This window comes from Manis pentadactyla, chromosome 7, assembly GCF_030020395.1.
Source record: "Manis pentadactyla isolate mManPen7 chromosome 7, mManPen7.hap1, whole genome shotgun sequence".
NCBI lineage: Eukaryota > Metazoa > Chordata > Mammalia > Pholidota > Manidae > Manis > Manis pentadactyla.
In genome coordinates this window covers 114,299,135-114,325,896 of record NC_080025.1, presented here as the reverse complement: position 1 = coordinate 114,325,896, position 26,762 = coordinate 114,299,135, and the positions used below count along the sequence as shown (strand labels likewise).

General features: G+C 38.7%; 1 protein-coding gene across 10 annotated transcripts in view; it reads right to left on the bottom strand.

Annotated features, from left to right (window-relative positions):
* The window catches only part of FOXP2 (forkhead box P2), a 585,514-nt gene extending 566,972 nt beyond the window's left edge, over nt 1-18,542 (bottom strand). For 2 of the 10 annotated variants that reach the window (XM_057504682.1, XM_057504685.1), the window contains exon 1: nt 17,802-18,542. The gene's annotated coding sequence lies outside the window, so the exon portion shown is untranslated. Of the gene's footprint in view, nt 1-8,403; nt 8,468-16,562; nt 16,702-17,801 lie in introns of those variants that run through there. The other 8 variants (XM_057504681.1, XM_036931531.2, XM_057504683.1 and 5 more) reach the window with 7 other exon arrangements.
* Between the last annotated feature and the right edge of the window lie 8,220 nt (nt 18,543-26,762).

The following is a 26,762-nucleotide window of genomic DNA, read 5'->3' as shown; positions in this document are numbered from 1 at the left end:
GAGCCTTATTAGCTACAAATTGTTTCACAAATGTGAAATGTTAATACTGCTATTCAAGTGTCCAAAGTCAGGCCATTATACAACTTTGGGTAGATGTCTAAATTCAGCAATAAGAAGATTAGCTGACTCACTTTTGTTCCCCTTCCTTATTGTTTTGGTTTTCTTGGATTGTTCAAAGAGTTAGTGTTCTAAGGGTGAGGATTAACCAATTGGTTCTGGCTCTTGCTCCCTGCCTGGCCATACACTCCAGCCAGCTGCATTTCAAAGATGAGACCTATGTCCAAACCACTTTCCCTCACTACAATTGCACTCCGTGCCAGTCCAGGCAGCATGCTATTGGCCCAAAGTAAGGCAGTCCTATTTCCTTCTCCTTCTGCCTTTATTTCCTCTTCTCCTTTCTTCGCTCAGCTAGATTATAAAACTAGAACCCCATGCTCAAGTGTCTAGCCCACCCCCAAACCCAAAGTTGTACTTCAAATTATAAATTATTTCTATCAACTCAGAGAAAAGTGTGAGATGACCCATTTCCCGAGGGAGACTGGAAAACTTGGTTCAGAAACCCAAGTGACTGAAATTCTCTGAAGAAATAAGAGAATTTGCAAAACAAGAAACAGCCTTTGGGTGACTAGGAAGAGTGTCATGAACTACAATGTACCAACCACAAACATTTAAAATAAATAATCTTCTGTCTTAAATACTAATGTTAGAAAATGATGTTCTATCAATTTTTTCATTCAAATTGATTAATATTTAGAACATTAAATTTATACTCAACTTGACCAATTTAGATGACCCAGGCTTTAAATATAAAACACAACTACCTCTAGATACATTTTTCTCCCTTTCCTTTTCTACCTCCAACTTCTCTTATTTTAAAGGAAGCTAATAGTATTCTTTTCTTTCTATAATTTGTTTTCTGTATGTGAATGTATAGATTTCTTTAAGATTAATATAGAAACTCAAAATGTTCACTGGATCAATCAAAATATTGGAAGTGAAGATTTTGTTACAACTTTAGAGGTTATGAATTTATTCTTATAGCAGTAGTTATAAATTTTAAATTCTATATCCCAATTTTATTTTTGATGACCAGTGAAATTTGGGTTCTATTTCTATTCCTTATTTTCTTGGGAAAAAAAGAAATTCTTTAGAAGTGCCATGTAATATTTACTCTGGTATTTCTAAAAGTGTGGTCTTCACATCACCTTATTTGGATAGGATATGTAGGTTATTTTCTAAGAATGAAGATTTTTGGTCTCTCTCCAGGGCTACTAATAAACAGATAATCTAGGTTAGATCTAGGAATCAGAATTTTAACAACCAATTCTCATGCCCAACAAAATTGACACAAACAAATTTTTCCACTTAAATTATATTTAAGATATTTCCTCAACAGCATCATCTGTAACATTTTATAAACTTACTATGGTAAAACAGATCTTTTTAGTTGAATAAATATTTTTATTTTCTAGGAATAAAAGATTTTTTCAACTAATAATATATTTAGCTTAGTTTGTTATAATTTATTTGGGCACTTTACAAGGCAGAATTCAATTGCTACATCAAAAAAAAAACAGTAAATTTACTAACTTTTACCACCATATATTAAATTTTAAGTTAATTAATAACTAGTTAAAATGACTACAGGTTTTTGTTGGAATATGATTTAAAAATAGAAATAATGGTATAGCTCTTTATGGAAATAGGTTACAAATATACATACTGTTTTTCAATTAAATCATTCTTAAATTAGTATCACTGAAGTCATCAAACAATATTTTTTTGCCTCAAGTTCTATTTCCTCATCCTTTATTAAAAGTATCAAAAACATAAAAAGAGAACTTCACTCTCTGTGGAAGACCGTAATAGTTCATTAGCTATGTGTATCTCAGGAGCCCCCATACCTGACTGCATTTGGTCTTTTTCCACTGTTTATTTTTAGGTCACACAAATACTGTAAGTAATGTAATAAAACCACAAGCTTGTCAGTATTTTCTCATATAGTCAAGTGCTGACTCATAAATATTTCATTTATTGTTGTCTTAATTCTAAAAGAGATTTGCCTATATTTTTTATCCTTATGGCAAAACCTCTCTTTTCTGGAAGCAATTCTGCCCATGACTTTGTTAAAAGTAACACATATAACACCATAAAAAGGACTTTCATTCAATATAATGGCAACCACCTAGGCCAATACATAAAATATTTTTAAGATTCAAAAGTATAAAATTCATATAATTCTTTACTAAGGTATTTCACAAGGAAATACAGTATTATATGATAAAGTATGTTTTCTGAGCCTTAAAATGGTAAGAAGAGAGTTCACATATTGCCTTTATTTCTGAGAAAACAAGACAAATTTGAAAAGAATCCAGAGAGGAAAGTTAGGGGGAATGAGTATTACGGATTAGGTGAGAATCAAAATGATCACAAATTGCTTACTGAAAATGTTGAATAGTGGAAGCAAAAAAGATTAAAATTCCAAAAAAAAATGATTTATGTTCAATTTACAACTCTCATGACAAAGCAACAAATAGTACACCTCTAATTCAGGCCTCCTGTCAGAAAGAGATGTGTATTCTGAAGGAAAAAAAAAGTGGGGAGACAAATAGTTTACTGGCAAGGAATAATAAACATCAAGGAAAACAGCTTTACTATTCTTCATTCTTAGTCTTTTCATCCATCTTCCCATCTCCTCCAGCTGAGATTGTATAATCTACAAAGTTTGCATCAAAAATAAGAACAGAAACATTCCCCAAGACAGACTCTGCAAGGTTGGTTTTAATTACCTTAAAAAACATTAATACCAGAACATGCAAACAAAAAAACCTAGCTGAAGGGCTTCTACCATAACTAAATGTACAGGAGATTCTCCTCACCCAAAGTCACAAAAATGAACCTAGTTAAATAGCCATTTTGTCTGCTTGAGAGCCTTGATGTCATTAGTTTTCAAATTTATCATTCCAGCCAGATACTTCACTCACCTAATTGCACTCCAAGCCTGTGGTTTACCAATATCCCCACTTAACCGTACAAAAGCTCTGGGTTGTACCAAAGCTTTGTCTCATACTTAAAGTTGCCTCCACTAGTTGTGATACTTCATCACTTCTCCCTGACAGTTTCCTGACATTTTTGTTTTGCCCTCACTTCTGCAAAAATGATGTGAATGTTGTCATTATTTGGCTATTTAGATTTTGGACTCCTCAACTAGTTATCCCACTTGTACTATCCAGATTTATATTTTAATACTGATAATGACAAAACACTGAGCATCTAATAAATTATTGGTTTAGTAATGATTTCTTCTCTCTGAAGACTTAAGCAGCAATAAGAACTACTACTTGGGTTATAGCAGCAGCGAAAAGGGAAGAACTATCATGAAAAATTTGTCAGAGAATTCTTAGAAGTCCGTATCAGGTTTAAGCTCATAAATGCAAGCCAGTGAGCAAAATGTGGCATGGATTTTAGTCACAGAGATAGAAAAAGATATGTCTATATTTACATAATTATACATGTGTGTGCATGCATATTTGTGTGTTTTGCAAAATACAGTCCATAGGCTAAAACTGTCTCACTGCCTGATTTTGAATGGCTGTGAGGTAAGAATGGTTTTAACAGCTTTAAATGGTTGAATGAAGATCAAAAGAATGTTTTGTAAATATGAAAATTTCATGAAATTCAAACTTTAGTGCCCATAAATAAATCTTGCTGGCACAGGGCTACATTCATTTAGGTATTTTCCAGACCTGCCTTTATACTGCAGTGGCAGAGGTGAATATTTTTGAGAGACCTATGGCTCACAAAACCTGTCTTAGCTAGCCTGTTACAGAAAAAAATTTGTCAACCCCTACTATATATGATGGCTTTGCATGAACTCTAAAATTAAAAAAAAATTGGCTTGGTATAAACATCTTATCTATTGAAATTATGAATTATTGAAAGTAAAATTATGACCCTCCAGCCTCAGAAGACACTAACAAAGAAAAAAGTTAGAAAACATCTAAAAACCCATAGAGTTATACAGGGATTATTTGATCTTAGAAGTTATATTATGCATCAAGGAATAAAGAAACATGACTCAAAGCTTTAATAAATGCTCAAAATGGACTGAAGCACCCCCCCACACACAAAAACCCCCACAAAAAATCTAAGAACACTTCTAAATCTTATTTAAGTATGGGAAAAGTATTTCAAAAGACATGAACCTACTGCTTGGTGACAATGGTATATTATAACTGAGACGAATCTTGGGTAGTTTTTACCTACTCCACCAAAAAGGAAAGCTGTTGAAACTAAAATGGAGATCAGTATGATTAATAAGAAAACCAAAGCTCAGAAATGAAGAAGACAGTGAATCACTTTAAGTAAGTTCAAATATATAGGACCAATGGGTTACAATTTCAAGGTATTAAAAAAGGCAGCTTATAAATGTTATCACAGAACAGTGGCTGTTAACCTTGGGTGAGTTACAAACAATATAAGAGCAGACAATATATAGGATGTGCAAATGTTATTTTTTAAGGTAAAAGGATTCTAGAAAATAAAGATCAGTGATCTTGACACTATTCCCCAGTGAAATTCTAGGACAGGTTACTAAACAGATGGTTTGTGAGCATTTAAATATTTTCTTTTAATCTGCCATGGATTTGTCAAAAATGAGCCATGCCAAACCTTGTTTCCTTTTCTGGCATAATTCTAGATGAATGAATCAGAGAAATACATCAGCTATATATATATCTGGACCAAGACAAGTATGGAGAAAGTCTATTGTGGCCAATTGGGGTAGGTCCACTTACTATTTACGTAACTTTGGGGAACTTTCTTAACATCTGGGATAAGAGGAAAATTTCATGGGTCTCTTGAGTTTCTGCAGTTTTGTGAGCAGAGGCACTCGTTGATTTTGTTCTGGACCATCTTTTCACGGAAGTTTGTACAGCAAATAGCCTTGGAAGAGAGAGACCGTATCTCCCTCTAGAACAAAGGGAAGGTTTGCTTACAGACCATTGTAAAAGATCGGGGTTCCTAAACTTGGAGTTCCTCATCTGTGATATGACTCACTGAGTGTACAGAACTAACTTGAGCCACTCTGCAGAGTCCTTGTGGGACTTGGAGGACAAGGAACAAAAATAAACATGAAAGCCATGCTGCCTGCTATACCAGGAATAAGAAATAAGAAAGTTTTTTTGTCTCTGATCTCTAGGTCCTGTGCCTTCTGCAAGCATCCATAAAACACTGGCTGGCTTGAATGAACGTAGGGTAAAATATTACATCTTTCACAGTTCTTGACAACTTGTGACTCAACTTTGCCATTCGTAAAATGGAGATACAATATACCTCCTTATAAAGGAATTAGGAAGATTGAATTAATACACACAAATTGCTTAGAAAAGTGCTAACTTAACGTAACTGCTCAGTGAATGTTAGCCATTATAATTATTATTAATTTCAATGTATATAGGTAGGTAAACAAACATATCTAAAGGATCAATGACAAGTCAGGCTCCACACTCATTAAGTTTGGAAAAGGCTCTAATCTTAACCCTATGCTGCTCAATATTTTCATAAATAATTGAACAGAGCTATAAAAATGTATTAAACAAATTTATGGATAACACATATAACAGTCAGGATTTTAAGAAAATGTTGACATGCTGAATAAACTATAAAAAATGTTTTCCATGCAAATCCTATTTTAAAAATAAAGTATTCAAATTGTATGTTAATTGCAACTCACATAAAATGAATTACAATTCTAGTAACAATGTAACATGACTAAAAAATGAACTTGCTATTAGGTTAGAGAAAAATGGAGATAAATTTTCAGTGTGTTCTGTGTCAATGAGACCATATTCATGGTTTTGTATTGAGCTGTGGATACATTTTAAAGGGAAACTTCCACAAACAGAAGCCTAGCCAGAAGAAAGTGATCAGGACTGTGAAGGGTGAAATAAATCTATATAGCATGTAAAGTATAAATGACAAAACTGACTTCCTTCTCCTGAAAGGAAATATTTATTGCACATGAAAATTTTCAGACATCTGCAAAGCTTCAATGTAAAATATTCTATGTAAATCCAAAGGGCAGAACTAGAAATCATGGCTAATTATTCCAATTCAGTGTAAGGAAGCACTTTCTATCAATTACATTTTTCGAATGTTGGATGTTAAGATAACAAGTTCCCCATTCATGTAAGTTTTTTAAAGCCACTAGCCAGGAATATGGCAATGGCGATTGCCTCCTTCACATTCTTGGAACCGCTCACTTCTTGCCTGTCAAAAAGCCAACTCACAGGAAATTTCTCCAGGCCTCTTGACTGTTTTCTTGCCTCCCTGGTTACTATTCCATTTCAGCCTAGCTAGCCCCTTCAGATTGACAGTTTGTTATTAGTAGCCCACCTGACTCTCTGATTACTTCGCTGATTATTCCTCTTTCCATATACTGCAGCCCACAGGCAATTTGACAAACGCTCCTGGATAACAAACTCTAGTCCTTTCAACCATCTGGTTTGGAAGGGAGAATGGAAAATTAATCTCATGATCTTAAAGATTCCTCTGAATTGTAGGATTCCTGGATTCTTTTGCCATTTACAGAAGTTGGTGGATGATCAGTGATTATGGAATGAATAAATAAGTGAATGAATACATGAATATTATTGAACAATTGATAGCTTCTTTCTTATTTAAGAACTAGCTATTTGAATGGATCTTACATCTTTCAACCAGTCAAAAAGATGACAGTGAAAAGACATTAACAATAAACACCTGTGGAAATAAAGCAAGTGTGAGAGCAAGAAAGAAAAACTGTGGGTAGAAGTGGGAATGAGAGTAAAGAACTATAGTGGAGACTCCAAAATTAACTCTTAGAAGTGATTAACTAGGAAAGTCTATAAGCCAGGCCAATTTTTAAGCTAAAATAAAATTTAAGGCTATAATAAAAATATACTTGAAATGAAAAATGAGAGGAAAATTCTAAACTCCTAATAAATTATGACAGGAACAAGCAACTACATTCTTGCAAAGGCAAAAATAATACATACAACAACAGAGATGAATCTCAAATGCATTATGATAAGTGAAAGAAGACTGACTCCAAAGACTATATACTGTATAATTCTAAGACAGACTTGAATGTGGTATATATATATACAATGGAATATTATTCAGCCAGGAGAACAGAGGATATCCAGCTGTTTGTAATGACATGGAGGGACCTTGAGCACATTACGCTAAGTGAGATACATCAGATAGAGAAAGACAGGTACAATATGATATCTACACATATAGATATGTGTAGAATCTAAAAAAGCCAAAGTTGTAAAAAATAGAGACTAAAATGGTGATGACCACGGGATGGGGGTGGGAGGCTAAGACTAATATTTAAGGAATCAAACTTGCAGCCTGCTTATAAATAAGTCCTAGAGGTCTAATGAACAGTATAATATAGACCATACTGCATTGTAATAGGTAATGTGATAAATATCACTACAATGGCAATGATATTACAATAATTATATATCAAAGCAACACACTGGATACCATAAATTTACACAATGTCATATGTCAAATTTATTCAATTTCTTTTGAATAAAACAAAAAAGACTTCAAAGGACAAAACTTATAGGGACAGAAATCAGTGATTAACCTGGAACTGGAGAATGGGAAGGGGGGTTGACTAAAAAGTACATAGAAAAATTCTGGAGCATGATGGAACTGTCCTATGTCTTAATTGTTTAATTGTGGTGGTGATATCACAACTAGTTATATATTTATCAAAATATAGAGAACTTTCCATTATAAAGGAGTGAATTTTACTGTATGTAAATAATCTTTAATATTAAAAAGGAAAAAATTTAAAAACCTAAAATGTTACATAAAAATGAGTCATTAAAATATTTTTATCATTAACCAATCACAATAAAAGTAAATGTTTAAGAGAAAATTATCAGTATCATATTTGCAATATAGTAGCTAATGTCTTAATTTAAAATGAAGTCATATGTATAGCCAGCTTTTACAAAGTAGTAAAATATATTTTCCTTCATAGTTAACATGTAAAAATAAAATTACTCATTCACATTAGTTTTTAAATACACTCTCAAAAAATGTAATTCTAGTAATAAGAAACATTAATTTTTAATTTATGTATCAGCTTGTTACATATATGATCTATTATTGTACATTTATACTTGAAATTGGTCTTATGTCATCATAAAAACAAATGTTCTCTAAAAGTAAAAACAAAACTTACAACAATGTTCCTTGAATGTAATGTAAGATTGTACTTAGTCCTATTTTAGAATCTGGCACTGGTTCAGCCCAGTGAGAAATGAGACATTTTCAGGACACAATTAGAGAGATATCAAAGAGAACAGATACATAAAATCAAATAACAAATTGCATTACCTTTCTTCTGGTTGCAGAACTGTTTGAGAGATAGACATGAAGGACAAGGGATGGTATGACATTACTGAAAATTACAATAGAGCGAAGAGTTATAAGTGATATGAGTGCAACTTAAAAGCATACTTTTCTGGAAGAAATATTATCAATGGATCAAGAAAATACAGATTTAAAATAACAAGGTAAAATGTATTGAAATATGACTGCGAGCTTACATCACTGCTAAAAACTACCACCATTTATAATCCCTTACCTTCTGAGAAGAAATCTTTGTTGATGCTTTTCTTGTTTGTCCACATAGTGGTCTGTCACAAGCAAAGCAGCCAGAATGAGAAAAGATATGATACTTCGCATGAGACAGAACACTTAATAGAGTATGTACACTTGGCATGATTGTATGCATTGCATGGCTGGGGAATTAGGCAGCAAAGTAGTGAAGGAATGATCTACATGAGGCTCTAAAAAGTTTTTAGCAGTTCCCAGGGGGGAAAGAAAGATGTATTAAGAGATCTAGGGCAAAACCTCCTATGTGGAACATTGTAAAAAGCCCGTGTCACTCCCCTGAAGCCAAAAGATAGTAAAAATATGCAGCACTCATCTAGTTGGGAGTTGTGTTTCCTTTTAATGCAGCACGATGCTTAGGCTGGACCATGGGACAATCTCACCTTTTATGTGGGATCTACAAATGTATATGTGTGTGTAAAGTCTATTAAAAAGGGAGCTCTAATTTTAAAAAGACAAAGTTTACAAACAGCTTATCCAACTCCACATTTTATTTCTGAATTGGTGCCACCAACAGCTAACAATATGAATGAATGCAGGACCAGGCAAAAATTGTGAAGAAATTAATGTTTATAGAATATTAATGATATGTGCTTTAGAGAAGAGAATGCCAGGTGGTTATTTTTCTTAACCCTAACATGATCAACTCCACATGTCCTCTTCTCTTCTTGTTTCAGCATTCTGGTTCAATAAGTGAGGCAATGTTCCTGACTAACAAGGAGGAGAGTGGTGTAAAAACACCTAGTGAGCCAAGATGACTTAAAAAAAAAAAAAAGAACTCTTAAATTAATTGAGCCCCCAGAGCTTCAGAAGCAAATTTATTTATTAGAAGGTTAAATTTTTTTAGTTTTTTTTTTTTTAAGAAGTATCTTCTCCCATAAGATCAGTCTTATGTGTATGTTTATGTGGTAGTAACGAGAGAATATGTTCATACCTTCAAATTTGATTTCATGTATTTCACAAAAGGTTTCAGTTGGAGGTAACCTAAAAACTAATCATCTTTTTAAATTTTGGAGCAAATGACCCACCCAGTATCACAAAATAGTTATAGACAGACCAAGTACCAGAAATTAGATCTCCTGGCACTTAACATGGAAGTCTGCATAGTACAGCAAGCTGCCTATTTTACTATCTGAGGTAAAAATTTTATCTTCCAGAAGGATTCATTTTCATTCACACTCTAATATATATTATTATCAGAGAAATCCATTAACACAAAATTTCCTACTCAGAACAAGGGAAGGAGAATACACTCGCAATATGCAGGGCATTGAGATCCAAGGAGAAGGAGAAGAGGAACAGAAGATGGATGTAAGTAGTTTTTTAAAGAGAAAAGTGGGGTAATTATGTAATAAAACCCCATTTTGCCTTTCTTCAGTTTTCCAAGGGCCACATATTATCTGGTGGTATTATAATATGTTAGAATTATTTTGAAAGATCTCATAATACAGTCTGTAGGAGGGAAGAAGGGGAAAAATTAGAAAAAATAGGCAAAGGAAAAGAGAACTCTTTCATTGTCAATAGAAAATATTATAATCTCCTTTCTCTATTCTCAGGTACTTAGCATAAAATTTCTGAGAAAGAACACAGAATCTGTGTACTTCTGTGGTATTTATGGAGAATTGTATCACTAATTCATGCCTTGGTAATAGCTATCCAAAAGCATTTGAGCAAACTATAAAGGGTGGGATTTTAATTTTGGAGAGAGGAATTTTCTATCACATCATAACTCTTGAATCTGCTCTGTTTAAGGATAGGTAATGAAAGGATGAGACAAAAGAGAAGTTGTAAACATAGTGTACACAAATGAAAAGAAGTAAAGGCAGCTAAATCTAAAGGTTTTAAGAAGAGACTTTGACTTTACCCATTTCCCTCCTTTTCCCACAATCCCTGAAATACTTGGTATGCCCGTGTTGTATCTATAGTATAGCACTTAAAAACATCTATATATACCACTTACACTATTCATATTAAGATATAATGAGTTATACGAATGTCAGTCCAACAGTGCTAAGTGTGATTATATTAAAGCACTCAACTACTGAGCATTTCTTGACCAAAAGCATGATCATCCAGTCACAACCTTTGAAAGTTAAAAATATTGTTTCTCAGATCAAAAATTTTTTAAAGATACAGAAAATGGAACTTGAAATTTATCCACCTGAGATGAGAGCTTCCTTGGCCAATAGCACCGTTTTCCCAAACATGATATGAAGTACAAAGTAAGTGTAAGATTAAAAAGTAAGGTGAAAAGTAATTTCAGTCACACAAAAACAAATGAGGCAGTGATACAGACAGAAATAATGTCTTTGGCCTCCAACAAGTATTCATTTGTCTATTCAATGTTCATTCATAGAGGTTCTCTCAGGTTTGAGGCACTGTTCTATGCACTGGGTTAGAACAGTGAATAAAACAAAATCCTTGGCTCCCATGGAGTATATTCTAATCGGGGGACAGAAGATTAGAGAAACAAACTTTTTAAAATATCAATTGATGATAATGCTGTAGGGGAGAAAAGCATGGTAAGGGTGACAGGACATGATGAATAAGGATTTGTTATTTTACATGGGATAGTTGGAGAAGACTTCTCTTAATAAGGACATGTTTGAGCAGAGACCTGAAGTTAGTGAAGATACCTAAAGTTAGTGAAGATACCTGAGAGTAGAGCATTCCAGACAAAGAGAGAGAAAAATTCCAAGGTGGGGATGAGCTTATCCTGAATTGAGGAATATCAAGGAAGCCAGTGTGTCTGGAGTTCACTGAATAAGAGGTAAATGTTAGGAAATAATGTCAGATAACTAACAGGAGTCAAATAATACGGATTTACATAAGGGCTGTGTCTTTTACTCTGAGAGACATAACATGTTGGAAGGTCTATACAAAACAATGACATAATCAGATATTTTTAAAAGATCACTCTGCTGTTTGTAAAATAAACTGTGGTGCCCAGAGGAAGAAGGGGGATTAATAAATACCTGTTGCAACAACTCAGGTAGGAAATGATGGTCTATCTGATAAGACTGGTAATAGTGGTGGTATTAAATAGATGTTCAAAACAAGATTTTGGGGACCCGTTTAGCTAAAGTAAAAGCAGACTGAGAAAGGAGAAAACTGAAGACAAAAAGGGAGAGTTAGCTACAGCAATACAGATATAGATCCACGAAATCCTGGAACATAAATTTGTGTGAAGTAATGGTGAGGAATAGTTCTTAAGGATGTTGGGAATCTTTTTTTAAATGAGATGATTTTATGACAGTCTACATATGCTGGGATGTTAAGATATCTGGTTTAGTGTACTATAAGTTTTTCCTCTCTAACTGCCAATGAGAAATTCTCTAAAAGCTTTCTCCAAAACATGTCTACCACTGATTTTTTTCTTACCCCCTAAAATACACTTTAAGAAAGTTTTATGTTTCTTAAATTGAGGGAAAGTTGCAAAAGGATGGCTATGGTTGTGTACATGTACCAGGATGATATAAAACTAAAATGATTAAAAGAAAACTTTTACAGAAAATGCCATCATAAAAGTTGAGAAGAAAAAGAAGAAATGAATACCAGAAAAATGTTATGTTCTTTCTAATAGCATCCTTTGAGGAATTCAAAGTTAATTTCCTCAACTTATTTAAAAAAAATAATAACATTCTCATGGCAAAATATTTTAGACTTACGGTAGAAAAGTCTCTAAAAAGAAACACTAAAAACTTAAATTTTAAATCAACATTATCTTCTACAAAGTATATTTTAAGCCCTCTAAGTTAGAAATCAAGGGAAATTGAGGGACATTAATAAGCTAAAAATACTGAGAGCTTTTAAACCCCTGGGGATTCATTTCCTTCACAGCAATGCGCTTTTTCAACATCTAAATTTTACTTGCTCCTGCTAATAAAAATTTACCACAGAAGAAAGGAAGACCTCAGCTTCATATGACATATTTATCAATATAATGGGAAAGTATGTTCTATAGATCCTTGATGACTATATGAAGAAAGGAAGTGTGCAACTGATTAGGAAGTTGAACTCAATCAATAGAATATAGGTCCAAAAAAACATATTTCAAATATCAAGGCATTCAAAAGGTTGAACTTTGGCCTTGATAATTTATGGAGAATATACACTTCTGATAAAATCCTAGACAAAATTTTGTAAAATGAGGCAATTTTGGAATTCAAATTGATCATGGAAAGCAAGGTGGACAAATGAATATAAAGGCAAAGCTCATAATTACAAAATGAAAAAGTATTAGGATTAAAAGTGAAATGCAAGCAGCAAGTCAATAAAATATAATGTTGCGTTAAAAATAAAATAGGGGTGATACCAGTATACCTCATTTTAGAGCACAGATATACTCTGTGAATTTGGTTCTTAGACAAAAACATGTATAAACACAAATTCCTAGTCACTCTGAAATTGAGATTATGCTCCTAAAAATAATTAGGCTAACAATAATACCTCATTTGAGGAAATAGTAAATTACTGAGGGACCCATTTACAGAAAAAGTTTTTAAAAATACAATTACTGAAAATAATTGACCACATATATACAGGTTTACTTTTTCATTTTAATATTACTATTGGTAGAGCATAATAAATCTAAATCTTCTCTAAGGACCTCTTTCCAGTATCTCAATATTCTAACATTAACCTTTTGGTTGGTCATAATATTTCTTAACATTTTACCAAAGTTGCTCTTTTTTGTTTGTTTTGTCTGGAAAATCGGGGGTCGGCGATGGATAATTACACTGGGCAGAACTAACGAGTGTACACGAAAATGCATCAGAGATAATGACAAATAGAAGTAAATAAACAAATGGAAGTAAGTTCCCACTTATTTTAACAGGAATATATATTCTACAGCAAAAAATATGCTACTATATGAGTATTTATATAATTCAATAGTAATGTATTTTCACAGACCAAGGATAGGCTTAAATAGTATTTTTAGACAACACTCCTAACCATGCTTAGTTAAGGTGTTTAAACAAACTAATAGTTATGGAGTCCACGTGTGAATTGTGAAAAACAAATGAAGAGGCTCAAAGTTTGTAACAATTCCATAAGAAAGCAATGAAAATGACCTAAGCCTCATTAAAAAAAAAGTTCAAAGAATTTAAATTATTTTACTTGATAAATACTATGGAAGGGATATGACTGGAGTCCATCTACATTAAAAGATAAATAGTTGGACCTAAGAAAATATTTTTGTCATCAAAAGGAGAACAAAAGTAAGCTAAACATATAAAATTTGAATTAGGCATTAGATTATCTGCACACCATGAGCACTGAGATAGCTTGAGCAAAGTTTCAAGCACTTTGATTACTTCTTCAGAAACCTTACGAGTATAAACAATGATTTTTCTGAGTTCGACTTGATCAAATTTGTTAGAACTCTATGAATTAAGGGACACAGAAATAAATTTACTTTCAAAATCTATGCAAATCTTAAGATTATCATTGGACCTAATTTGAGGAATAGACTTTTATCAAGAGGCAGTATGAATGTGGGCACTGGTTCGAACACTTTGGTTCCATCCATTTATCACTAAGAGTACTATCAACTATCATAAAGTTAAAGAAAATAAAAAACAGCTTGAGTGTGCCAACAATTAGTATTCAGTATCTTGTAATGGAAATGATATCACTTCTGAGTTCACTGTGATTTGAAATTTTGTCTAGCAAAAATCATGTCAAAAGAACTTGGTGATACTCTCTTTTTACAAGTCAATGGCCTCTTTCTGATTTAATTCAGAGGCAGAAAATACAGGACCACTTCCACCATTCAGCTTTCTATCAATATTACAACTAATAGCTGATCTAACATGAGACTGTCAACACAGAAATAGACAAGGGTGATGAGACAGAGCCAGCTATAAATCCTTTAAAATATCACAAATAATATCCCTTTTATGTAATTAAGTTCCATATCCCTCACATTTTCTCTTGAAATAAAAATGTCTGGTAAATTTGTCTCATTATGTACATTAATACTGCCATATGCCCTGTGAGTCTCAATCAAACAATGAAGTTATTTTCACATATTTAAATGTAGTTTTCAGAAAGTGTAATTCTAATAGACACACAAAAAGTTGTTTTGGGTTTGGGAATTTTTGCTTGTAAAACAGGAATATAACTTCTCATTAAATGTTATCTGTAAATTTAAAGTTCACCTTTTTTCCTGTTTTTATGGTGTGCACATATAACAATTCCCTCCTCCCCTTCAGGTTTCTAAAATATTACAAGTGTTTATTTTTTGAGACAAAACCACTATACTATCATGAGTGCAAAGAAAACTACAGAGACAGTTTACTCAGATATAAACATTAATATAGTCATATAATGTAATTAAAGGCCTCTTTCCACTCCAGAGTACGAATTGAATGAAAACAATATTCAGTTCTAGAATTTCCACTCTGAATCTCAAAATATAAGTTGGGGAATTTTGAAAAACAATAACTGCTACTTGTATATATTTTCCTTTGATTATTCTAGTACCCATTGTACTGTAATGGTAACATTTTAATAATCTATGTGTAAGAAAGTATTTATTGTACTTATATTTAAATCGTTAAACATTTTTCTCTTAAAATTCTTGTACTGTTGTACTTAAAAGTGAACTTTAAAATGATCTTTTAAAATTGTGTCCATTCACCTACAGGGAATTATCATCAGGTTTCTAGTCTCTTCTTTATAAGTTAGTAACTTAATCACAAAGACGTCTTTCACTTAGTTTTAGGTAACAATGAAATAGTGGGTTTCTTAAGGAAGAACTGTAGGTCTAGTTAAGCGGTAAAAAAATGGAAGGATATGAAAGCAGAGAAAAAAGGCTTTTAAAAGCTTTAAAGCTGAAATGATATTTTATGACCTTAATGAACACAGCGTATATAACTTTAGACCCACTTTATTTATGATTTACAAATAAGTCAAAATTGTAAATTAATTGCTCAGTATTAACACTGCATTTTAAAATTCCAGTACACTGAGAATATACTTATCCATAACTCATAGTGACAGAAAAGATAAACAGGCCCCTTGACAACATAAAACATTTCCCTGAGACACGCCACAACGCAAAATTGAAGACGAAAATACCTGAAAGCTCATCTTTGCTTCAGTTTTTACCTCTAACATAGACTTGCTGTTAAACACACCCCTCCTGTCTCCACTGCTACCTAGCTAAGCAAACTATTTGAGTTAGGAGAGTGTGCAAAAATGTGCCTTCCAGGCAAACTTTTGTTTTCTAAAACTTAATCCCTCTAAATACTTCCAGTTGGAAAACGTCCACTTGAGCTACTTGACAGCAGGGCGTCACTTTCTCCCCTCGGCTTACCTGCTACTACTTAATTATTCTTCCAAGTAGACTCTGGGCACATCGGGGAGGCAGCTCTCGGAGCGCCTCCGGATCCATGACGGCCAGATACGTGCCCATCTCCCACACCCACGGGCGCCGCAGCCCCTCTCCCGCGGCCCGTTCGGAGCCCTCTCCAAGCCGCGGCGCGCGCCTCCCGTCGCCGACGCCTGCCCACCTGGGAGCGCACAGCACTCGAGGAATCCTCCTCAAGATCAAGAAACTGACTAGATTTCAACACGTGGTGAGAGAAAACGGGGGTGGAGGGAATATGCGCATTACAGAAAGCAGCTGTCCGTTAAGTGGCTTAAAGCTTTTGGTTAAAAAGCTGGATAAACAAATACACAGATGGGTCTAGTTCCTTGGGGATTCCGAAGCGCGAGGAGCCTCCCAAGAGGTGTCGAGTTCGGCCTCCCTCAACTCGTGCCTGTGCGAAACTCGCGCTACTTGCGCTCTCAGCAGCTCCGGACTAGCAAGTCTCTCCCTCGCGTTCCTCCTAATGAGTGTCGCCCCGCGCCAGGTGCCCTGAGAGACTTACCTAAGAGATCTCTGAGGAGGCTGAGGGCATAGGGCAACTTTTCCCCTGCTCTGGACAGGCCCGAGCGCCAGGTGGGGAGCTCCACACGCGCGCTAGCACCGAGGTCGGGCGCGGGCGGCGGTTTGGCCAGCGAGGCGGGGAGAGGCGCGCGCGCCGCCACCCCGTGGGCCCGGCCGCGCCGCCGCCGCACGTGCGCCGCCTTGAGCGCGAAGGGCCGTCGGGACGCGCGCTCGGCCGGGGTCAACGTCGGGCCCCTCGAGCCCACCTGCCCTCCGTTCGCCAGGGCCTCGGCCGACTCTCAGGTAAAAGCCTAACGAGAAGCCCTCCCTTCCCCCGAAAGTGTCCGCGCCCCTCCCACCCACCCTCCCAGAGGAACAAGGAGACGCGATTTCACCCTAAACCCACCCACAGAGTGAGGAGACCGGAATAAAAGTAAGACCAAGACGGTCCCAGGGGAAGCGGGTCGTGCAGGCCGTGAGCAGGGGAGAGCGCGGGTCTGGAGCCAGCAGCCGGGATGCGCGACTGTCCCGGAGCGTCACTAGGGGCCAAGAGTTTCTCCAGAGAACCAGGCGTGTCGCCCTCAGCCTCCCGTTCCCAGAGGAGGGCTTTGAAAATGAACGCAGAAGTGCCTGACTTAGGAGACCAGAACCGCGCACTTGCCCAACTGAGTAAATAAAGGTCAGCCGTTGGATCAATAAAGCGTGTGCTTCCAGCCGCCAGATGTTTTTACTCTTGTTTCTCCTCGAGGCGGGGTGGGGAGGCGGGAGGAAGAGGAAGAGACAACAAACAGAATAAAAGCGTAAACACACACATCTGGTGTTTCGACACACATTTTCCTCCAGCCCTGGTTTCTCCGGACGAGGCAACATTTTGCATATTCAACTAAAAACCAACATTTTGCATATTCAACTAAAAACCAACATTTTGCATATTCAACTAAAAACCGTCCGTGAGCCAACAGTCATCTCCCTCTCTCCACTGCCCCTTCCCCCCTCCCAATGCCAAATGAAAAGGAACAACAAGTGGTGATGTTGGGTCCAGACCGCGACCCCGATGCGGAGCCGGAATTTGACACATGTCACACCCGCCCCGACAGGCCGAGCGCAGCGGCTGGGGCGAAACTTTGCCGCCGCGGGAGGAGCGCGCCGCCGCGCGAAGTGGCAGCACGGCCCGGCGCGGAGGTGGCGGGGACGGGGCGGGGTGCGGAGGTGCAGCCAGAGTGAGGGCGAAGAAACTTACCGCGGCCGGGGACGCCTGGGCAGCGTCCCGGGAGGTGGCACCGCGGCGCTGAGGCTGCAGCCCCCCAACAACACACCTACGCGCGAGTCTTGGCGGCCGCGGCCGCGAGTTGGGGGCGCGCCCGGGGGGGTCGGAGGCAGCCACAGTCGGCGGACGCGGCCGCCGCATCAATAACCGCTCCAGGCGCTCGCGGGCTGACTGCGGACGGCGCGGTGCTCTAGCCGGGTGGCAGCGGCCGCCGCGGAGCTGCACGCGACGGCGTGTCTCGCGCTTTCTCGGAGACTCGCGCTGTCTCGCGCTGCCGTTCCCCCCACCCGGATCTGTGTGTGCGTCTGTATGTGTGTCTATGTGTGTGAGTGTGCGCTGGCGGGCGCGCGCACTCGGCCGCGAGCGCGCATGTTGTTGGCAAAGCAAACTGTATACACGCTGCGCGCGGAGCAGCCTCTCCTCGGAGGTGGGGGGTGGGGGAAGGAAGGGACACCTCAGAGGATTCTAAAGTACTGCTGGACCACTTGTTTGTTTGGTTTTACTCTGTGTTGTTATTGTTGATTGTTGTTGATCTAAAAAGTGGTTTGGAACCAGCTGGCTAGGATGCCAGCCGCGCCCATCCACCTCTCTCCAGGTCCCAACTTCTTTAAGGGAGGGGGAAACGTGGAGCAGAATATTGTTCGGATTTGCAGTGGAGCCTCCTGGCTGACGTCAGGTCCACCTGCTATGTAAACAACTCGCTGGAGAACTTGTTTGTTCGGAGCCAGATCTTCCCCCACCCTCCCTCTTCTCCCCACCTCCTGCTCCGCCTTCTCCCGCCCGGCCCAGGCGGCGAGTCGGTGAAGGGGGTGGGGAGGGAGGAGAGAACAAAACCGTATGCTGCACTGGCAAAGCCGAGTTGTGTCTGCTGCTGCTTGGCGGTCCCCTAAGTACGTCCTCTCAGCAGACGGAACTGCTGGCAAATGAAACAGGGGATTCCACGTGAAGTGCAGAGAGCTTCGAAGGGATCCAAAGCTCTCGGTGGCAGGGAGTTAAAAGTACATGGTAGTCAGAAAGGGAGACCCAAGCGTGCGTTAAAACGCAGATTGGCCTTTCTGTTCACGGTATGCGCCTCTGCGGCCTGGGGTGCAGAGAGGCCGAGTGTCTTTCTCACTCCTCGTTGTCGTCGTAGCTCCTGTCTCACTTGGGCCCAGGAGCTCCTGTGCTTCCTCTCTTGGTCTCACGCAGGGTCACCGTCTTGGGGCCGGGCTGTGGGTCGGCCGGGGCGGAGCTTGGAAGGAAGGGGCCGCCGCGGGGAGACTTTTAGGGTCTGAGCCTTTCTAGTCAGGCCCTCTCAGTGACTGAAGGTTGCAAAAGCAACCCAAACGAAAGGAGAGAAGAAACTGCCAGATCCCGCTCCGCGCGCACTTCAAAGCCGAGGCGCCAGCGTGGGCGAGGCGCCGGCCCATCCTCCTACAGCAGGGTCAGCTCGGCCCGGGGCCCAGGCGGGGCCGAGGGGATGACATGGGCAAGGCCAAGGGAGGATGGGACGGGAGCGGGTAAGACGCGTGGCCCGAGTGGGGGATTCTCGGTAGCCCCTTCCGCACGCCCTCTCAGTGCAGGCGGTTCCTGCCCGCCGGCTCCAGCTAGCCCCTCCGCTGGCCGTGCACTGCGCGCCGCCGCCGGAGCCCGCCGCTTTGCTCGCAGTCAGTAGCAAAGCGTGGCGTTCCGAAAGGCGCTGAAAGTTTCCTGCAGATAGCTGCAGCCGAGAGGCGGTCGCGAACTGAGCCTGGCCCCCAGCTTCTTTCCGGCCAACTTTAACATCTCCGATGGCAGAAGGGGGGCTGACGGGCGAGCAGGACTAACTTCTTCTGCCTTTGAATCTTTCTTTTCCTCAAAGAGCAACACGCCCTTTCTATAAAGGGCAGACTCGAGCTCACACACACACTTGGCACCAACTCTTCCCTTCAAACCCGCGGTTCTCCTGGGGAGGAAGAAGCCCTGGCACCCACATCTGTAAACACACCGTCAGGTTTCTACTGAAACCAAGTAAGTCAGTAAGCCATGGGGCTGGTCCCGGGAAGACGGCGCCTGCCAGGAAGAAGAGGAACGAGGTATTGACTTTGAACTGCGGTGCTTTCTGTGAGCTTTTAAACTCCAGGCAGTCCTTAAGTGCTCTGTTTATGGATTGTGTTCTCACTTTTTCGAAATGCAGGCTGATAGTGGACAAATATTCCTTTTATTTATTTATTTATTTTAAGATATGAGCGGGAAGGAAAGAGGGCACAGTCTTTAAAATTAGAAAACACCAGATCCAAATGGCCTCACCTCGCCCTTCTGCAAGGTGGGGATAATTCTGTGTTAAATAATTTGCTTTTATGCTTCGCTGGCAAACCTAAATAAAAAGCGGATTCTCTGCATTAATCTGAAAACTATTTGAGCAGACGGCGTCAGAATCCTTGGAGAGCCGAGAATGTACTTTTCCACAGGATTTGTGAATAAAGATAACAGAACAGTGAAAAGATCTACTGTCTGACTTTTTCCCTTCTTCCCCCGCATACACCGACTCCACTTCCCTTTCCCTCTAGGGGTCGAAGGATGTGAGCGGGAAAGGTTTTGTTATAAAGAAGTCTGGGCCACCTAGAAAAGAAGTTCAAGTTCCCAACGAGGAGAAAGGATTACGGTCTCAAGGCTTGGAAAGGTGCGGGTTTAGTTAGCCTTTCACTTTTCTGTACACAAAGACACATTTTGATGAAATTCGCAGCCTCTGACGTGTCTTTTCTGTGAGTACAAACAGCCAAGCGCCAAGAGGTGCAAAAGGGTATCTCAGTCGGAGGAGCACATCTTTCTAAATTGGTCGAGTACTTTTGTCAGGCGTCGCTGAGCCCGCAGCCCCCTTGCGCCCCCCGCTCAACTTCGCTCCCATTATATCCTCTTCGCCTGCTGCTCTTCCAGGGCCACCAACCCTTCCCGCAGGGAAGACTCCCAGGGAGTAGAGAAAGCAGGATCTGCCAGGAGCCGCGGCCCTCGGCGGCCCCCTCGCCCGCAGCCAATGGGCTGGGCCCGGGTTCGAGAGGTGAAAGTTCAGGCCCGGGGCTCGCCGCTAGCTCCCCTCTCCTGTCGCGTCCCCCCTTGCCCCCGCCCCCGGCCACAGTGCAGACACAGCTCGGCTACCAGGGACTGCCACGGTGGCACGTAGTTTGTTGATGGGTGGTCATAAAATATATTTATTTGCAATTCCTTTAACTCGCCCACCACCCCCGCCCAAGCATGGCCCGGAACACTGCGGGCTTTGTTCACCTCGCTGCTGCTGGAGCCGGCCGGGGTTTAGCGCTCTGTGCGAATAGACGCCAAAAAACTTGAAGTATAGTAATAGGAAAACCGGGTTTCCTCAGCTGAGGAAGATGCGGAAAGGGCAAATAGCGAACGAATAGTTTTCTTTTGCACAAATAACTGGTCAGCCCACTGCATCACAGCAGCCTTGAAACGAAACACTGAACATCAGAGAAAAGGGGAAAGCCAAATTCTGTCCCTGCAGTCGCCGCGCAGGGTCCCAGCCTCAGCTCAAGTATCTTTTGCAGCACGTGGGTCTGCAAAAGTCATTTAAAGAGGTTCCAGGGGAAAATTAAACAGGGCTATTGGGTAATTGAGGAGTTTCACCAAGTGGACCTCGTAGTTCTCCCAAGAAAATTTATTTGATTTTAAGTTTATTTTACGAATGAAACTGCACATCAACAAATTCCGAGCCACTGCTCTGTTAAGGTCCAGGCGAAAGATAAATTCGTTTGAAATGGGGTCTGCCAGAGCATCTTGCGCGTAATAAAGCGCCCCAGATAAGACTAAGGCCAGGATGAAGGAAAGTAACGTACGCGAATGACATAGATTAGAAATGTCTGTTTAATGCTTATGTGGGTGAACCGCTTGGATTTTTACTTACCTGTCATAAAAAATATAACTATTCATACACTTAGATCTGTTTCCTCTAAAACTTTAAGTTAAATAACAATTAGTTTTCTTCTTCAGAGCCGTTTCATTGAGGTGTGACTAATAATTTAAAATTTAACTGACTTGTCCGAGAGATCACTATGAGTGAGGGAAGGGAACAACTTTTTTTTTTTCCTGTTAGAGATACCACCTTCAAAGTTATATTACTCACTCCAAGTAGCCTGTAACAAAAGTCTTCTCCAAATGCAAGGTAAAATATTTTTCCTTTCTCTCAGAAGAACCGGCACATATCAGGTTCCTGTTTTGCACACCCACTACAGTTTCTGAACATGAGCAAATAAACAGACTCCTTTCAGACATTCTCCCATGCTACTCCCCTCCCAGACACATTTGAGGAAAAAGAGACAATTCTGCTTTCACTGAAATCACATCAAGGTAATCTGTCATAAAGTTAAATTGAACGTAGAGTTTGCAAAATTGGTGGAGTTACACCACCATCTGTCGTTAAGGTTCGGGACTACAAAATTTGGGACATAATAAATCTTAATGAGCTTTCCCAACTTCTTTTTTTTAATCACAGACTTTTTGTTTGTTTATAACATGTGCCCTAAATTTACTTGGCTTATGAAGTAACAAATATGTCTTCATAAATCCATGTTTCTACCTGAGTTCTCTAATCACCTCAGCTTCCGAAAAAATAAATACCCATATCTGCCAGCCTCCAGTTAAGGCCTTCTCAGATCAGCTGTGGGATTTCCATCACTCCTGCTGACTTACCTTGCTCCTACTAGGCTGCTGATAGGAAAGATGGAGCCTCAACTACAGGGGCCACCCATCCTAGAGTGAGTAATAGGCTCTTAATTTTCTCTTGAATGTAACCTAGGTCTTTCCTAGTATATCTAATCTTAAAACATATAAATGCAGCACATCTCTGCTAAGAGGTTGCTTATCAGTGTCTTAAAAAATTGATCAAAAGTCAGTTAATATCAGGTTCCAGTTCTTGTTGATCTTACTGCAGAGACAAAGATCAATTGCTCTGGGATAGAATCTTGCCAAGGAAGGCTAATTTATCCAAATGAACATAAAAAGGTGGCTACTGGATAGAGAATTCCAAAACTGACTCAAAAGCTTCCATCAAGCAGTGAAGACTGCATCTTTTTCACACAACACTTCAGTGGCACAGTATTTATATCAGATCTTTTTTTTTAAGCATCTCAAAATATCTAACTATGTAATGTTGAACCATTTTCCATGTTAGGGACTTAATTACCTAATTTATACTTTCTGAAAAATAATTAAAACAAAATGTAACAGCTTACCAACATAAGGCATTCACGAGAGATAAAATATTAAGTTCAGTCATACCAAATTATCTATATCTGACCGTCTTTGACCTCCATAAATGATAATTTCATGTTTCAAATTAATAGAACCCAGATTTTTCTGAGATGTCTATGTCTACAAGAAAAAGTATCATTTACTTGTCCAGTCCCCAACATTTACATACTGCCACATTGATTTAAATATGTTGAATTGCTTGATGCAAGAGCTTGTTGATGCTTCCACCACTAAATTAGTCTTAAGAGTTTGTCTCTGAGTTACTATAAAATTTTAGAGGTGGAGGAAATTCAAGATATTGTAGTCTAGTTCTTCCATTTTAAAAATCATAAAGCAAAGGTCCAAAGATCAGAGCAAGATTACACAGATACTTAGTAAAATTCTGATTATTATTGTACTATTTCATATTCTAAACATACAATAACGTTCCTTCCTCTTATGCCGCAGAAGGCATTTTTGCCACACACATATATTTCATATTTTTCACATCCATGAAAACTGATATGGCTCAGTGACAGCTATACCTTTGGATTAAAGAGTGACAACTATCATGTCATGTCCAATGTAATACACAAGAGAAAAAAAGGTATGACTTATTTCTCTTGAAAGTCAATTACAGTTTATAAGATTGCTTCCACAGTGTAAAGTGGTTCGTCGCTGTTAATTGCAAGTGTTTATTATAGAAAAAACATGGCAAGAGGTGCAAACAAACCACAGTTTATGTTTCCAGGGTTAGTGATCTTCAGAAACTCCTGGGGGGGAAAGCCATAATTTGAGTAGACGCTTGCCTTCACTACACTTAAGAAATAAAGGCTAACACAAGGCTATGAGACGAAACACAACACTGATCTTTTTTTTTAACAAAGCAAAAAGGAACTATATCAAGATCCCATATCAGTGTAGATTTTTATTTTGGTTTAATAACCCTGTGGCTCCAGGAACCACAGTAATTTACCCAAAGAAGGCACTGGAGTGGTTAATCATAATAAATCATATAAGCATTCAGTCATTTGCTCTCTTCTCCTTCCTCTTCTTCTCCTCTTCTGCACTCTCCTTCTGTATCTCCTCCTCTTCCTTTCTCCCTCTGCCAGGTCACCAACCCTCACAATGATTCCCCACAGATCTGTCCCCCCTAAGCTCCAGGTCTGTGTATTCAACTATTTATTGATAGCACTCTTTGAATTGTGAAAAGATATCAAATTACCCACTTTTCTCTTTTGACAGCCACTCCTTTTGCCACCTGGTTAATGATAATGGTATCTTAATCCACCCAGCTCCTAAAGCCAAAAAGATTTAAGTCGTATGTGCTAACTCCTTCTTCTCACATCCAAGCAGCATGAGGTTTTGTTCGTTGTTACCTAGTTAATCTTCCATTATCCTCTTGTATCCATATGGCTATTGCCTTACTTCAAGCCTTCATTATTTCTGACTTGCTCATTCTGATAACTTTCCAATCACCTTCCCTGCTCTTGGTTTCTCTTTTTTTTCCAGTTTGTCCTCCTCACTGCTGTCTAAAACACATGACTCTTAGAATTAGGCGGAGCTTCCCTGTAGCCAGTGGAGTTGAATTTTAAGTTCTCTAGTTTGATGTAGCAATCTGTCTAGCAAATACGAGATTTCATCTTTTTTTTAGAATGATTGAATGTCACACCCCAGACAAACAAATGTATTTCAGATGTTAACTATATCCTGTCAGAACATTGTCAGAAATATTTTTAGCTGTGCATCATTTTCAGAAAATCTTTAAGTCTACACTGCTATACAATTATCTGGATAAGATAAAGCTGAAGATTTTCATTATTTTTTTCATATGAAAGAAATTAGCATATAGATAAAAGTATATTTAATCCAGCATTCAAACTCCCAACTGCACTGTTTAATGGTCCTATACATATTTATATATTAAACATTATGGTAGGTATACTGAGAATTAACAACGTCTTAGATTAGGCATCTGCCCTCTGCCCAGAACTTATATTCTAGTGAGAGATAGAAGATCTGTAAGTGGATTATTTCAATAAAACATGAATTTCAATGTAGCATAACATAGAGCAATATCCAGAATACACTGCAACCAGGGAAAAAATTTTCCAAGGCTACTGTTAGCAAATAACAGAACTCTATTTTTTGTTTGTGATAACTTAAAAAAAAAATCTAAGAACACATCTTTTAATCAAAAATGTTTAAGTCACCAAACAGCAGGCTCGGAAAACTTATAATCTTTGTACAAAAGCACAACATTGTGTTAAAAACATTAACAACTGTGAAGAGGTGTGAGGCAGTCCCCCAAATTATCTCATGTTACTCTTAAGTATAGAATGCACTTTTATAAAAAGATTACTTCTAATGTATCATGATTTCATTACAGGAAAATAGCTCTCTAACAGACAGGAACTAAAAAGAAAGTAAGAGAACATGAATGTTCTCAGTTTAGAGAGAGATTCATATGTTTTCCTCTCAGCATCCTCTCTAACTCTCAAGCAGAGAGAGCAGTTATCCTGGGCCAATATGGTCCCCTAGGGACAGTCATAGGATTTTGCATTCTCCAATCTTTCCCTCACTAATCATCTTATTTCTGTCCCATAAAAGTGCATACTGGTTTCCTTCTATCCCTTCCTTTTTAACACTACTCTAAGCTCAGTAACTATAGCTTTAGGCAAAACTTTCTCAGTCGCATATTAACCTGCTCTCTAAATTCTTTCCTTTCCTCTCTCCTGATTCTTTTTCATTAACTCAAGAAAGTAGTTCTCAGTAATTTATTCTCTCTGTCTTTTTCTCTCTCTGTCTTAGAAGAAACACACACACACTCATTCACAATTACAGTTGCTATGTTTAAGAACAGAGCTAGTGATGTAAGGAATCAAGAAGGGAAACTAACATGAAAATAGATTTAAACCAGTGCTATTAGCTTCTAAAACCTTGTAAGTCCTTAGATATAGCAGCAGTGACACACTCATACCCCTCTGTGAATTAAATCAATACAACCAATTGGAAGGCAATTTGGCAACTTCAGTTAAGGCTTTTTAAGTTACTCCTGGAGCTAAATTGTAATCCAAAATAAATTATCTAAAATACAGACAGAAAAGCTGCATGCAAAACCTGTTTATCATAAAATTATTCACAATAGTGCATATTTGGAAACCATATAAAAAGTCAGAAATATATAATACAGTCTAACCACTAAAATAGTATTATGGGATGTTTAAATAACATATAAAATGCTTTTGTTATATTATTTGGTGGAAGAATAGTATATAAAAATATAACAAAAGAAGACCAGAAAGAAATATCCCTCTGTGATACTTCAAGCTGACCCTCAAGAATCCCTACTTCCTGTCAAGAATCCCAACCTTTTGAGGTCCCCTCCCACATGGTTGCAGGTCAGAGTATATCGCTTCTATATGGCACAGGTGAAAGTATATCGCTTCTGAGCTCAGGTTATAAAAGACTGTAACTTCTGTCTAGGACTCTGGATCTCTCTCTCAGATCCTTTACTCAGGCAAGCTGCCATACTGTGAGCAGCCCCGTGAAGAGGCCTACGGGTGAAGAAGTTCTGTATCTGGCCAACATCCTGGGAAGAACTGGGGCCTGCCAACAACCATGTGAGTGAACTTGGAAGCAAATCCTTCTTTCCCAGTTGGGTCTTCTGGAGATGACTCCAATCCTGGCCACCAGCTCTATTACAACCTCATGAAAGAATCTGAGCAAGAA